We start from the raw sequence: 14,045 nt of genomic DNA, 5'->3' as shown, positions 1-14,045 counted from the left end.
AGACACTGGGAAGAGGTAACTGTGGGGAGGAAGTGGGAGGGGAGCTGTTGCATTGTGGTAAACTGTGGTCAATGTCATGAGACAAAGTATATGTAAACTGCTGTATGGAGAGTGAATTTGTTCTGTAAATCTTCACCCAAATCACAATAATAAAAAAATAAAAATAAATAAAAGTCCAGAATATAGTAAGTTATACCATTCTATAGGGAAGTTTGTCATTGTTGTAGGTGCCATTGAGTAGTTTCTGACTAATAGTGACCCCATGTACAACAGAAGGAAACACTGCCTGGTCCTGTGCCATCTTCACAATCTTTACTGTGTTTGAGCCCATTGCAGCCAATATGTCAGTTAATCTCACTGATGGACTTCCTCTTTTCATTGACCTTCCACTTTACCAAGCATAACATCTTTCTCCAGGGACTGTCCAAAGTATTCGAGATGAAATCTCACCATCTTTACTTCTCTAGGGAGATTCTGGCTTTACTTTTTCCAAGGCAGATTTATTATTTATTCTTTCAGCAGTATGTATATTCACTATTCTTCACCAGTACCACAGTTCAGAGGCATCAATTCTTCAGGCTTCCATATTCATTGTCCAGCTTTCGCATGCATATGAGGTGATTGAAAATAGCATGGCTTGCATCCAGCACACCTTAATCTTCAAAGTGACGTCTTTGCTCTTTAACACTTTAAAAAGGTCTTTAAAGAGGTCTTAGTAGCAGACTTAGCCAATGATTTCTTGATTGCTGCTTGTGTGATGGTGGGTCCAAGTAAACTGACAAATCTTTGACAACTTCAGTCTTTTCTGCATTTATTATGATGGTACTTACTGGTTTAGTTGTGAAGATTTTTGTTTTCTTTATGTTGAGGTGTAATCCATACTGAAGGCTGTAGTCTTCAATCTTCATCACTAAGTAGTTTAAGCCCTCTTCACTTTCAGCAGGCAAGGTTATATCATCTGCATATATGAATGAATGAATCTTCCTCCAATCCTGATGCTGAGTTCTTTTTCGTGTAGTCCAGCTCCTAGCATTATTTGCTCAGCATACAGGTTAAATATGTATGGTGAAAGGATACAACTCTGAAATTCACCATTCATGATTTTAAGCCATGCAGTGTCTCTTTGTTCTGTTCAAATGACTGCCTCTTGGTCTATATATAGTTTCATATGAACATAGTAAGTATTCTGGAATTCCCATTCTTCTTAATGTTATCCATAATTTGTGTGATCCATATAGTCGAATACCTTTGCATGGTCAGTAAAACACAGATAAGCATCTTTGTGGTATTCTCTGCTTTCAGCCAAGATCCATCTGACATCATCAAAGATATCTCTGAATCCAGCTTGAATTTCTGACAGTTCCCTGTTGATGTACTGCTGCAACCATTTTTGAATTGTTTTCATCAAAATTACTTGCCCCTGATACTGATATTAATGATATTATTCAGTAACTTCTGCATTCTGGTAGATCACCTTTCTTTGTAATGGGCACAAATATGGATTGCTTCCCATTGTTTAGCCAGATTGTTGTCTTCCAAATTTCTTGGCAAAGATGAGTGAGCACTTGCAGCATGCATTTGTTTGTTGAAACGTCTCATTAGGTTAACTGTCAATTGCTGGAACCTTGTTTTTGTGCAATGCCTTCAGTACAGCTTGGACTTCTTTCAGTATGATTGGTTCTTGATCATACACTATTTCCTAAAATGGTTGAATGTCAACCAGTTTTTTTTTTGGTATAGTGACCCGTGTATTCCTTCCATCTTTTGACGCTTTCTGCTAGGTTCAGTATTTTGTCCTTGGAATCCTTCAGTATTACAACTCAAAGCTTGAATTTTTTTCTTCAGTTCTTTGAGCTTCAGAAGTGCTGAGCGTGTTCTTCTCTTTTGAGGATCTTCTGCAGGTCTTTGCATGTTTCATTATAATACTTTGTCTTCCCAAAAGTATTATATTGAAATCTTCTGTTCAGCTCTTTTACTTCATCATTTCTTCCATTCACTTTGGCTGCTTTACATTCAAGAGCATGTGTCTGACATTTGTTTTGGTCTTTTCTGATCTTTCCTATCTTGCTAATGACCTTTTGCTTTCTTCATGTATGCTGTCATCCCACAACTTGTCAGTCTTTGGTCATGAGTGTTCATGTATCAAATCTTCATGTATCTAAATTCAGGTGGGATGTACTCAGGGTTGCCCTTTGACTCTGTGAACTTGTTTTTATTTTCTTTGGCTTCAGCTTGAACTAGTTTATGAGCAAGTGTTGATCTGTCTGCAGTCGACCCCTGGCTTTGTTCTGACTGATAACAAGCTTCTTCATCGTCTCTCTCTTCCACAGATGTAGTCTGTTTGATTCCTGAGTATTCCATCTGGTGAGGTCCACATGTATAGTTACCATTTGTATTGAAAAAAACAGATTTCCAATGAATAGGTCATTGGTCTTGCAAAATTCTATCATGCAATCCCCAGCATCGTTTCTATTACTAAGGTCTTACTTTGCAACTATTGTTCCTTCGTTTCCAACTTTTGCATTCCAGTCATCAGTATTGATAAGTTAATGTTGATTGCATGTTTGATCAATTTCAGACTACGGAAGTGGTAAAAATCTTCAACTTCTTCAAGTTTGGCATTAGTGGTTGGTGTTTAAATTAGAATATAGTCATATTAACTCTTCTTCCTTGTAGACATGTGGATATCACCCTATCGCTGGCAGCATTGTGCTTCAGGATAGATAGTAAAATATTCTTTTTGACGATGAGTGGGATGCCATTCCTTTTCAATTTGTTGTTCCTGGCATAGTAGACCATATGATTGTCCAATTTAAAATGACCAGTATCAGTCCACTTCAGCTCATTAATACCTAGGAGATTGATCTTTATGCATTCCTTGTCATTTTTGACAACTTCCAATATTCCTAGATTCATATTTCATACATTCCACATTCTGATTCTTAATGGATGCTTGTAGTTGTTTATTCTTATTTTTGAGTTGGGCCACATCAACAAAAGAAGATCCCAAAAGCTTTATACAGGCTGACTCTACTTTGAGGAGGCAACTCTTTCTTAGTTGCATTTTGAGCCTTCTAAACTGAGGGGCTCATCTTCCAGCACTGTATCAGACAATGTTTCCCTGCTATTCATAAGGTTTTCACTGGCAGCTTTTAGGAGCAGATCTCTAGGTTCTTCTTCCTAATCTAGAAGCTTAAAGTTATTGTAATTGCATGAAGGCTTTCCTGTTGATCACCTCCTCCACATACAAGTGTCTGCAGGCTGTCCTGAGTTTGGTGCTTGATTAAACAAAGAATTCACTACAAAGAAGCTACTTGCAGGAAAAATAAACTTTATAGTTTATATCATTATTATTACAGTTATTTTGAAATTAAATATAATAGGATTCTGTGTGTTGGTTACTAATACTAAGAACAGTTTGTAAGAAAAGTTGGCCCTGTGCCCTCTAGGATTCTTCTGTTCTTAAAGAAAACTGTAGAAATACTTCCTGTTCCCCCGTTAGGAACTAATTGAGAAGTTGTGGAGGAGGTGATCCCTTCCCTGACTTATCTGTGACCTTGAGTTACTCCCTTAGTTCACTGGCTCCATTTTTTTCCCTTTTATGCCGCTGGAAAAATGAAAGGGTTTAAGTTGCAACTCTCTTCTTTGTTTGGGTGTTGTCAGGATTAATAAATACTTGTCAGAGTGCTTAGAGATTGTGGCTGAAAGGCCCTGCACATGGGCAGGGTATTTTGTTTGTTTGATGTGTCACTTCTAGGGTAGGAGTAATAAAAGCCAAGATGATGGATAGGGATAATGGCTTGTTTATTCTGAAGGCCTACAAAATATTTGTATTAAAGAGAAATATTGTTGGAGGTATGTCTTATGTAGCCTTAATAGTATTATTAATTGCTGTAGGTAAGTTGAGTTTCGTTTCAGTCCAGGCCCCTAGCTCTGACTTAATGTTTAAGTTTTTTCCTGCTTCCTGTAGGGTGTTGTGCTGCTTCTTAATGAGCCTGCTGCCCTTTGATATCAGGCATCAACTTTAAGAAGTATGAAGATTTGTTGCTTTTCTTCAGCCAAGTTGATGTTTTCTATTATTATACCTAAACAATTAATTCCCCAGGGCAGCAAGAGTGAACAAACTGTATATGCAGAATCCTGCAGCTATAATTAATTTTTTGTTTTTACTTTTTCTAACCTATCCACTTTCTTTACTCAGTTTTTTAGTCTTGTTTGTTCATTTGAGTTCTGGTGTACTGAAAAGGTTGTTGATTCTTAATCCCAGTTTCTTCTCCCCACAAATTTAAGGGTTGTGAGAGCAATGTGGCATTTTTTTCTCCACCGCCCCCCCCTTTTTTTTTTTTTTTTACTAAAAGATACTATTACACCCTTTTGGCCATGCCAGGATAAATAAAACCAGAATTCTGGCCCAGAGTCAACATCTGAGTCTTCCCTGTAGCCTCTGTCTCCCACTTTGGAGGTGACTGTGTTATTTTTTTGTTTGTTTGTTTGGAAGTGACTATATTTTGAGGACAAATCAGGTTGAACCTTGAACTTCTTGGCTTTTTTTAGGCAGACGCGTATACTGTCCCAGTACACACTCTGTTTATCAATACATACATATATTTGCTATTACAATACACGAAAACTTTAAGAAGTTAGGAACTTAAAAATAAAAAAATCATTAGTTTTCAAAGTGGTAGAGAGAAGGAAATGGTTTTAAAATGCATAAATATCTTAGAAACATTCCCCAAATAGCACCAATCTGTCTACTGTCTATTTCAATTTATTATTCACAAAAAATTACAGAGATTTATTTGAGTTAGGCATCTTTCAGAGTCAGAAATCTCTGGGCAGGTTAAAATTCATCAGGCATTTACATTTCATTGTGTAATCCAATTTCTTCTGATGCATGACTGAGATCAACTACTTGAGGTAATTTTGACAAGGAGAAGAAGCAATTACCTTACAAACATTAAAAGATGGCGTTCTGGTGAGGTGCTCAAGTTTAGAATTTCGAGAGCAAGATATGAAGGTACTAGTCACGTGGGGAAGAGAGTACTAAGAGATGAGAAAGGAGAAGAAAGATAAACACAGGCTTTAGCTGTATAAACAATTTTATCCAGAGCCAGCTGTGCACCTTTTCCTTCTCTTGCAGGAATTTATAACTTTATTCAGCAAATACAAATGGCCTGTGCTGGATCCAGGCCAGCACTGCACACATTAGTATTACAGTTTTAAGTATCAAATCAAACTAAACCAAACCTTTGCCTTCGAGTCGACTCTGACTCATAGAAACCCTGTAGGACAGAGTAGAAATGCCCACAGGGTACCAAGGCTTTAATCTTTATAGAAGGCAGACTGCCGTATCTTTCTCACACAAAGAGGTTAATGGGTTCAAGCCTATTAAAAATTATTCACTTGATTTAAGAAATACTGAAACTTCACTATATTTAATTTCAAAATAACTGCAACAACAATGATATAAAATAGAAAGTTTACGTTTCCTCCTATTAGCTCCTCTGTAGTGAATCATTTAATGGGCACAACAGATAGCCCTCAATTTAGAAATTACTTTTTTTCCCAAAGTTCATTTGTAAAGGGGTGTAAACACATATTCCTTAGAATACATGATGTTTAGAATCATAAGCTATCTGACAAAAGCCTATTTAACCAACAATATACTTGATGTAAGGAGCTGTGGTAGCATAGTGCCTAAGGCACTTGACTGCTAACCAGAAGGCTGGCGGTTCAAACCTACTAGCCACTCCTAGGAAGGAAGGTTGGGCAATCTATTTCCGTTGTGATACTGCCTCAGAGCCCAAGGACAGGTTGCTATGAGTCAGGGCTGACCCGATGGCAAACAACAACAACAACATACTTGAGGCAAGGAACCCTGGTGGCACAGTGGGTAGTGCTCAGCTGCTCATAGTAGATTCCACCATGGAGTTGATTACCAGTGATTGATAGGCTTCACATCTTGGCCTGCGATTTAATTCTTGTTTGGGTTGTAAATCTAAGAGTTTACAATAGCATGAGATTTGGTTAGTGATATGAAGTAAGGATCTCTCAAAGCCTGAAGATCTAAAATAAATACAGGGAAAAGAATTTAAGGAGAGAGAATTAACTTCTTTGAATGCCTGCTATATGCCAGGCACTGTGCTAAGGTGTCTTATCTATGTTCACATTTAATGAGGCATTACTACCTGCTCAATATCCATAAAAGAACACTTGGCCTCCAGATGATCATGTGTTGGCTGCTTGGTCATTGGAACAAGGCCTTCAGAGGAGGGAAGAATCTAGAGCTTGAATTGGATAGGAAGTGTTCCTGCCAGGAGGTTATTTAAAAGATTTTTTATTAATAGAGCAGCATTTTATATATGTAATATATATAAATAACTAATATAAATTCTTTTAGTAGAAGAGCACTTTTGCTACTAGGATATATGTTTCCTGCTAGATGAGTGATGTTTAACTACAGAGGAGTAGTAGTTATAAGCCAAAAATTGACTGGATTTGCATCTATTGAAAATTAGGTCATCAATTCTGAACCAAACCGAACCAAACACACTGTTGTCGAGTTGGATCCGACTCCTCTCCCTTGGGTTTCTGAGGCAGTATCACTATGGAAAGTAGATTGCCCAACCTTCCTCCCCTGCCTTCCGAGGAGTGGCTGGTGGGTTTGAACTGCCAGCCTTCCAGTTAGCAGTCAAATACTTTAGGCACTACGCCACCAGAACTCCCCACCAACTCTGAGGGAGTCCTATAATTCCAGGAAACACTAATAGGAAAGGTTCTCTGTTTTGCCATATAGGGACGTCTTTCATTAAAGTTAACTGGACAATATGGCATATAGGAAAATAGCTGCAATTCAACGCAAAGTTCAAGATTTCTTTGATCATATATATATGGCTGTGATCTTCATGAGTAGTAAACAAACCTTTTAAAGATATAATGAACCCGAAGGATACAAAGTACCTAACTAATAGATTTTTGACAATAGTGACAAAACTAAATCTTTACACTAGGTGGACTAGAGTACAGCTACTATTTACATGTCTCATTTATTAAATATGAACAGTGAGAGGAGCTTATTGTCAGGTATGCACCAAGCTCCATGAAGTAAGTAATGTCAGAGAAGAAGTTTCATGTAGGGTCTAATTTTGTGTTATTGTGCCCTCCATGACTTAAAACAACCTGAAGATTTGGGCATTTCTCCTATAGTGCTGTCATGGGAACCTGGCTGCATTTTAATGGAAGTCTTCATCAGATCTTCAGAGGGAAGCTCTCTGTTTCAGTCTGTGATCAGATTACTCACAGACAGATGGAACTGCATCTTTTTCATGATGGCATGATCTTATCTCTATGGGTGACAGAGCCAATTTCAACACAATTTTTTTTTTTCTTTTCATGGTTCAGTTCCCTTACAGTTTTTACCTTTGGTGTGGAAAAAAGGGAAAGGGGCACCTAAAGGGAGGAGGTAGGACAAGATCAGAGCATCCTGTTCCCTAGAGGAGGAAAAAAACTGTCAAATAAGAATAGTTTGTGCTTTTACTTTTAATTATAATCTGTCAGCTGTAAGAAGGAACTCTGAAGCATTCTGAAGGATTGTCCTTCAGAGCCAAATGTTTTATGTGTCATGGGAAGGTTCGTGTTTCAAAAGAGGATTAAAACAGAATTTGGAGCCTGACAAGAGTACCAAGAAGTTTTACCATGGGGGAGCCTGTATTTCGATGGAGCATTGGTATCTTTCCCTTTTGTCTCCTTGTCTCAGCAAAACTGTATGGAGTTTCCCAGTGAAGGATTATTGAGGCTCGCAGAGTTCATTCTCTAGAAGAGGGGTGTAACTATTCTGGTAACTTGAACTTAAGACTTTTTGTATGTGCTTGTGGGATGCAGGTTTATGGGTTTAATAACAGTTTGTTGTTTTGTCTAAGCATAATATTTAGAATTCATTGTGAGAGCAATTTTTAATTTGTTTGGACTGAGCATATTGCTTATATTTATAAGGATTCCATACTAGTGAAGCATCAAGTGCTGCATTAAAATAAGGTGTTGCCATGTTTGGTTGCACTAAGCAGGGACAGGTTTGGTTTGTTTCACAACTTTGTATTTCCAGTGTGAATGGGAGGGAGGAGGGAAAGAAGTGAGTCAAAATTATCTCACTTGCCACTGCAATTAAATGAAGGAAGGAGGTTTTAAAACTAAAGCATATGCTCCCTGGCTGTTCTGGTTACCTAGTGCCGCTCTGACGAGATATATACCACAAATGGGATGGCCTTAACAAAACAGGAGTTTATTCTTACAATTTGGAGGCTTTAAGTCCAAGTTCAAAGTGCCAGGCTCTAGGGGCAAGCCCCTCAACCTTGGGGTCCAGCTCTGCCTCCTGCTCCTGGCCCACTGGAGCTAGAGGCATTTCTTCAGACAGCTGTTGGCTGCTGAGGCTGAGAAGCCCCAAGGTTGACAAGTAAAAAGGCACAGTCCCGATGTTACCAATCCACATGGCAGATCATTAACTTAAGTCCACTGTAAGTCCCAGGGTCGGCAGAGCATAGCAGGCTGCTGAGCAATGACAAGGCTACATGCAGGGTTCAAGCGTCCCAAAGGCTGGAGACCATTCTCAAAACTTCTCCTTATATACAGGAAGCAGACCACGTAACCAAAGGTAGGTATTCAGCTGCTCATAGTAAATTCCACCATGGAGTTGATTACCAGTCTCATCATGGGGAATACTATATTCAGCTATCCAGCCACTCAGCCAGGCCCAGCCAAGCTGACACACAAACATCACCACCACACTGGCCTATATAGAGCCTGTGGTTTAGAAAGAAATCAGGAAGCATTGTTACTTTTAAAGCAAAGGATGAGAGACTTTTAAGAGTCTAGACAGATCACAAAGCTAACTTAAATGAACTGGATTATCCATATGGTTCTTTCCTTAGAACTCCTGGAAAATTCAAGATAGAAATGCAGGTTTCTGAAATGAGATTCCTTTGACTCTGAAGGTCTTCTTTCATGCAGTTTGAAGATACGTTTATTTATGCATATTTAGTTATAAAGTAAAAATATCTTGTTGGGGGTGGGGAGTGGAGGGGGAATACCAGAGAGATAGTTACATTCGTTTATAAAGAATGAATAGTTTTTAGATTGGTAGTTTGATTTGTATTGAGAATAACATTTTCTTGATCGGAAGTCTGGAGAATGCTTTTCTTTAACTGATAAGGAATAAAACTATTTACTTGGCAATTAGAAATTTTGGTTTGAAGAAACTGTTTTGGTAGGAATGTGAGGATGATTTCTCCTTTAAACTAATTATATTTTTTTTTGTTAGATACGTTTGTTTGATTTTGGCTTGAAAGCATTTTAAGGAATGTACTTTGTAGTGTCTAAGCAAGAGGTTCTGTCCAGATATAAAATACATTGAATGATGGTGGAACTTTTGAATCCATGGGATCCACAGGTAACAATAGCTTGCATTTATTACAGCATATGCCTGGGGGTAAGAGCCAAGTCTATGATGTTTCTGATTGGACAGGTGAAACACTTGGCAGCTGAAGAAAGCTTTAGTTCAGCAATGAAACTTGCATCTTGTGAAACGAGTTTGAAGCACCCATGTCTGTTTAGCCACCATTTATGCTGTCACTTGAATTAGTTTTTCTTTTGGCCAAACTCTTCCCCTTCCCACACCCTGTAACTGTCAAGAAACAATAAGCTCCTCTATAGAGCTTTCTTCTTTGACAGCTTGTCACCTTAACCCTCCTTCTCCTAAGCCCTTCCTGGAAATTGCGTCTAAGCTGGTTTTCTAAATCTGTCATTTCAACCAATTTTGCTACTTATAAACTAAATCAGAGAGCTTTGACTCTGAACTGACATTATTAGTAGGATCTGATTTTACCTGGAATACAGATGTCAAGGCAGTATGGAACTTTGACGTTCAAGTTTTTTTTTTTTTAATCTTGCAGCAAGGTAGCACTTGTATATATAAGACTCCACATCCTTTATTATAAATGTAAGTAAGCTCTCTATGTTAATTATTTGTTTAGGGACTATACTTACTTTTTTAAGAAAATTTAGGAATTTCCATTTATAATTAGGAATTTTGGTTGGAGGTCAACTTGCCTGCCAAGTCTTCTCTTTATGACCCAAATGCTTACCTGTCCTAATTCTGTACCTAGTGATGATGGAATGTGGTCTATGTTTGCCTTCTGTTAACACCTGCATCTAGTTCTGCATATTTCAGAACAGACATTCTACTTATCTGGGACAACAGATGACAAATCACTGTATCTGCCAAGTGTCCTTAAGTTCACTAGGTCTTGCTTATAGGATATGACAGAGGAAGAATAATATATGGGTACGTCAGACTGTTTTCTCTGTCTTCTCTCTTTGTCTCTCTTCCCCACCTCTCTTTTTATCTTTGTGACTTTTTCCCTGGCTCTCTGCAGTCTGTGCAGAAACTAAAGTGATGTGTGGGAGGTGTGGGAAGGAAGCACTGTGGCAACATCAAGGGTGATGACTAGATCCTTGTTTCTCCTTCAGGGAAACGCCCCACTTAGATGTGAGATTTCAAGTTAGTGCATTTCTCTTCTCACATCCCTGTTCTTCCTACCTCCATTCTTCCCTTTCTTTTCCTTTTCTCTTGATGGTAATTTGATAGTTGAGAAATAACACACATAATAGTTTCACATTTGAAGTTTTTTTGTTCCTGCTGGTAGTATTCTGTAGTGGGATTTTTCATTTTTATTACCTCACATTATAAGAGTAGTGGGGAAGTGTGTGACTTACCTTGAATTAGCTGATGAATCAGTAGTGGAACTGGATTGTATTTGTGAGTTTATGACTCAGTCTTTGATATGATATGGTCTTGGGCTTAATGAACTACTTAATTAAATCAGCACATACGGATCAAGAAGATTGGGAAATAGAAGGCTTATACAGAACTAAGGTAATCAGGAAGTTTGTTTTGTTTTGTTTGGGGTGGGGATTGTTTGGAGGAAGGAATATAAATGTCTGTCATGTAATGCTCAATAAATGTTCATGTCTAATTAGACTTTAGCCAAGAATTGGATCTTAATTTCTTAAACTTTTTCCCACTCTGTTGGTTTCAGTTGGCATTTATAATTTCATATAATTTTATTCTCTTTACTAGTGCTTTTAGATTTGCGATGAGAATAAATTACATTGTTGACCTCACATTTTAATTTCAGTTGTCAGATTTCTATCTAAGAATAGCTACTTAGAACTGTCTTGGAGCAGTGTTTGAAACTGGTTTGGAGGAGAATTAAAATCTATCCTAGGCTTTCTATTTTGCATTTAGTAGATCAGTTGCATTCTAGAAATGAAATTATGGCTATTATATCTGTATTTGGCTAAGTTAAATTTTGATACTAGAATGGGTTAAAGTGATAGAGACTCCCAGAGGTAACTGGGAATATATCCAAGGTGGCTGCAACTGTCTTTAATGAGCCACATCGTCAGCTAAGTCTTATGACTTATGTGAAATCAAATAGAAACCTTGGCACAGACTAGCTATTTGTTTTGAAATATAGGTACCTTTAATTTAATGCCTCATGATCAAAAAAACTTCTGCTCATAGCTAGTTAGGGGTCACTTTTCCCCTAAATTTTCCTAGTGTACCAAACAAATTTTCCATTAAGTACTTCTCTAACTTTATATTTGTCTTTGTGGTGGTATGGTTTATGAAAAGAATATTGAGTTTGGAGTCAGGAGGCATAGGTCCAGACTTTGACTTTGTTACCAGTTTACTCTGGGTCTTTTATTGTCTGCATCTTCAGAGCCTGAGCCTCATCCACAACTTGACCCTGTCTTCTTGAGTTAAAAGATATTGACTAGCCAAAGGCTATGAACTATATGACAGTCATGTTAAACATAAATGCTTTAGGCTAGACAATAAGGATAAGTACATTTTTGGAATGTAAAACTTTTTCATTTACCAACTTTCTTAAGCATCTTCCATAGTTTAATCGACCAACTCTTCTTCCTTTTAACAGATCTTTTCTCTTTTTTTGGTTATATTTACCAGGCAATTAGAACATACTTCAACAGTTTAATTGTGTATCACAGTACACAAATGACAGTATAGAATATTGGCACAGGTACAGGAATGCTTTCAGCTCTGTATGCTGATACTTTTCAAAAAGTCTGGTATGTATAATCTGATTTACAAAAGCAAAAAACATCATTCTCCCTTGAAGTTTTTTTTTTTTGTTTTTTGTTTGATTTGTTTCATTATTGACTGATTTAACTCATTTCTAATATCCTTCCAGGAAATTCTGTGCAAGGTAATTAATCTGTTGATAGTAAGTGGAAGAACTGGTTTAAGAAGTCATGTTGCAGAGTTGACTTCCCTAACCATCTATTCATTCATTCAGCAAGTCATTCATTGTACTTTTGTATGCAAGTACTGGGAGAATAGAAGAAAGTGTGTTCAAAAATGAAGGCTGTCCTCAAGAGATTACACTCTTTATATAATGATACATGTCATAAGTGAGGTTGTAAAAATGCTGTAAGATTAAGGAAAAAGAGTAGTTTTAGATAAGGGAATCACAGAAGGCTTTCTGAAAGAGATAGCATTTGACATAATTCTTTGAAAGAACAATTGGATCTGCAGAATATTTTTACAAAGGACATTTGACTGCACTTTTTTTTTCTCTTCCCCTCCCCCAGCACCTGTTAGGAATTTAAGTGGGAAAGAGGAAACTAAAACATCTTAGTCTGAAAAGGTGCTCTGACATATGGAGGCCCAAACAGTCACAGACTAATCTACATATTGAGTGCAGGAAAAACAGTCTCAGACTTGTCTTTGGCAACACTCAGATGACATCATACTTGAATCTAAGAATTAAGACTTATAGACATTACCACATATGTAAATACAACATGAAGCTACAAATGAAGAAATAACCTGTATTTAATTATTTAAACAATAAAAAATTCTGTTAGGTACCTGCAGTTTCTGTAACAGAAAGAAGGTTGTATAGATAACATTTTAAAGTATAAAAGTGAGTAAGTGCAATAGAAAATTATCATGGCTCATCATATGGATTCGTCTCTGCTGTAGCATTTAAATACTTCTATATATATTAGTGAGATTTCTAATAATCTTTTCCAAATTAATTGAGGGGTATGTAGAGTCAGTTTAATTGTTCATTCACCAAATGTTTATGTTTATTAAAGCTAAGTACATGTAAAATAACTGCTTGGTATTCTGTATTCTACAAAGATGATCTAGGAGTTTCAGTCTGTTTGGAGGAAAGATGTGAACATAGGTAACTTGTGAACTTGAGCAACAAGTTACTTAACATGTTTTCTCTATCTGTAAAATGAGGTCAGAATAGTACTAATTTCATAGGTTGTTTAGAGAGTCAAATAAGATAAGCCATGGAAATTCTTAGCAAAGAGTAGATACATAGTAAGAACTCAATAAATGTTAGCTCAGATATCATAGCAACATGTACTTTTATTTGGCTGGAGTTTAGGATTTGGGGTCATTATTCAGTAAATGTGTATTTATTATTGAACAAGCACTGCCAGGATGCATGGGGAATGCAAAGATGAATAAGACATCTCCCAGTTCTTAAGGAACTCAATTTACTGGGAAGATAGCCACGTAAACTACATGTTGTTGTTGTTATGTGCTGTGCCGTCAAGTCGGACTCGACTCATAGTGACCCCTCCTTGGGTTTCCGAGGCAGTATCACTACAGAAGTAGATTGCCTCATTTTCCTGCTGAGGAGTGGCTGATGGGGTTTGAACCGCCAGCCTTCTGATTAGCAAGCCGGCAAGTGCCTTAGGCACTATGCTATCAGGGCTCCCTATAAACTCCATAGGGGTGTAGTAAGTACTGTGAGAGACGTGTTTATAAGAGAATAGGAGGATTAGCTAGATCCCATAAACATTCTTTGTTGTTGTTGTTCTGTGCCAGTTGAGTTGCCCCCCCCCATAGCGACCCCCCTCTTGGGTTTTGGAGGTGTTGTTGTGTTATGTGCCCTCAATCCTGACTCATAGTGACCCCTCCTTGGGTTTCCGAGGCAGTATCACTA

General features: G+C 37.6%; 1 protein-coding gene across 1 annotated transcript in view; it reads left to right on the top strand.

The window, feature by feature from the left end:
• Window positions 1-14,045, top strand: part of GRHL1 (grainyhead like transcription factor 1) — a 75,609-nt gene that overhangs the window by 27,936 nt on the left and 33,628 nt on the right. The window lies entirely within an intron of this gene.

The sequence above is a fragment of the Orycteropus afer genome, unplaced genomic scaffold, assembly GCF_000298275.1.
Source record: "Orycteropus afer afer isolate SDZICR_OR568_19922 unplaced genomic scaffold, OryAfe1.0 scaffold00025, whole genome shotgun sequence".
Lineage (NCBI taxonomy): Eukaryota > Metazoa > Chordata > Mammalia > Tubulidentata > Orycteropodidae > Orycteropus > Orycteropus afer.
This window is presented reverse-complemented; position numbering and strand designations above follow the sequence as displayed.